We start from the raw sequence: 2,268 nt of genomic DNA on the forward strand, positions 1-2,268 counted from the left end.
TTCTTTCTTTCTTTCTTTCTTTCTTTCTTTCTTTCTTTCTTTCTTTTTCTTTCTTTCTTCTTTCTTTTCTTTCTTTCTTTTTTTGAGAGAGTGTTTCATGCTGTCATCCAGATTGGAATGCAGTGACATCACCTTGGCTCACTGCATCCTCTGCCTCCTGGGCTCAAGCCAGCCTCCCAACCTAGCCTCCTGAGTAACTAGGGCTGAAGGTACACCCCACCATGCTCAGCTAATTTTTTGCATTTTTTTGTAGAGACAGGGTTTTGCCATGTTGTCCAGGCTGGTCTCCTGAACTCCCATGTCAGCCTCCCAAAGCTCTGGAATTACAGGTGTGAGCCACTGCGCTTGGCCTTCTTTTTCTTTCTCTTTAACTTAAATTGTTTTCGTTGATTTATATTTGCAAGATGAAATAGAAGCTTGGCACAAACACACACTCATGCCAGCGTGGGGAGAGAGGGCTGGGGACAAGATCACTTGGCAGCAGGGCTGGTACTCCAGACACTTAGGATGGCAGGAGGGGGAACCCTCCCCCAGCCCCTCCCACCCTGGGGTCCATGAAATGCACAGAAGCGGAGAGAGAAGTATGTGATGTGGGTGAGAGTGTCCAGGGCCCAGTGAGAATGTATAAAACAATAGTGTACGCACAAAAGATTTACACACCTATCAAAGGGGCAGAAGATATTATTACACACACAGCATTTCTCAAGGAAATCCTCTAAGAAAGGAAGAAGGGAGTCTCTTTCCTTTTTGGCAATAGGGAAAACTCTGTCTTCGAATTTCTCTTCGGATACCCATTTGCTGAACCGGCCTCACGCCCTGACTATACCCAGTTGGTCCCCCCAACCACAGTTGGACCTAATTAGGGTCCACTTGCCCTGCACAGCAAAGCCAAGCACTGACACTGGGATTGCAGCAAGGAAAAGTGAGGCATTTATTGCAGGCACCAATCAAGGAGAGTCCTCCAGCTCATGGTTTAAGATCCAAACTCCCCGACGGCTTACAGGTGAGTTTTTTTGTATGTTTGTTTTCTTGAGATGGACTCACTCTGTTGCCCAGGCTGGAGTGCATTGGCATGATCTCAGCTCACTGCAACCTCCTACTGTATTTTTTTTAGAGATGGGATTTCACCATGTTGGTCAGGCTTGTCTTGAACTCCTAACCTCAGGTGATCCACCTGCCTCGGCCTCCCAAAGTGCTGGGATTACTGTGAGCCACTATGCCTGGCCACAGGTAAGCGTTTTTAAAGGCAAGGAGGCAGAGATTACAGGCAACGCCGTAAATCGGTTAAATGGAGGCTATCCATTGCTTTGACCTACAAAGGCAGGACATCTTGAAGCAGAGGTCCACAGGTCATAGGTGGTTTCAAAGATTTTCTGACTTGTGATTAGTTAAGGAGGTGAAGCTTTGCCTAAAAATTTGAGATTAGCAGTAAAGGATGTTAGCTCTGGCTGGTAGCTGTGATCTCCTCCAGACCCCACAGGAAGAATACAAAAATTAGCAGAGTATGCTGGCGTGTCTGTAATCGCATCTACTTGGGAGGCGGTGGCAGGAGGATTTGTATTTTTCGTAGAGACAGGGTTTCACCATGTTGGCCTGGCTGAGGCAGGAGGATTGCTTGGGCCCCAGAGGTTGAGGTTGCGGTGAGCTAAGATCACACACTATACTCCAGCCTGGGTAATAGAGAGAGAGCCTGTCTCAAAAAAAAAAAAAAAGAAAAAAAAAGAAAAGAAAAGGGCAACTTCCATGAAAACGCGGCTTCTGTCTTTTGTTTTACTGAAATATTTATTGAACGTGCAGCAAGGGCATCTCATGTTGTCTTACAGAGACAATTTCTGACCAGCTAATCAACCCCTTTACGAGCAGGGTTTGTTCCCTTACCCTCCTCATTGTCCCCTCAGAGCCACCTTATTGCCAAAGACTTCTCTCATCACTCTATTTAAACAGTCACTTTTCCCTGTTTTTTTTTCCTCCTCCTCCTCCTGCCCTGCTCCCTCCCTCCCTCCCTTCCATCCCCTTCACCCCTCTTTCCCTTCCTTCCTTTCTTTCTTACTTTCTTTCTCTCTTTCTTCCTTCTTTTTTTCTCCTCCTCCTCCTCCTTTTCCTCCTCCTCCTTCTTTCCTCTTCTTCCTTTAGCTTTCTTATGAACCAGGCTCAGTGGCTCATGCCTGTAATCCCAGCACTTTGGGAGGCCAAGATGGGCAGATCACTTGAGATCAGGAGTTTGAGACCGTCTGGACAACATGGTGAAACCCTGTCTCTACTAAATAT

Source organism: Cebus imitator, unplaced genomic scaffold (assembly GCF_001604975.1).
Source record: "Cebus imitator isolate Cc_AM_T3 unplaced genomic scaffold, Cebus_imitator-1.0 Scaffold59, whole genome shotgun sequence".
Lineage (NCBI taxonomy): Eukaryota > Metazoa > Chordata > Mammalia > Primates > Cebidae > Cebus > Cebus imitator.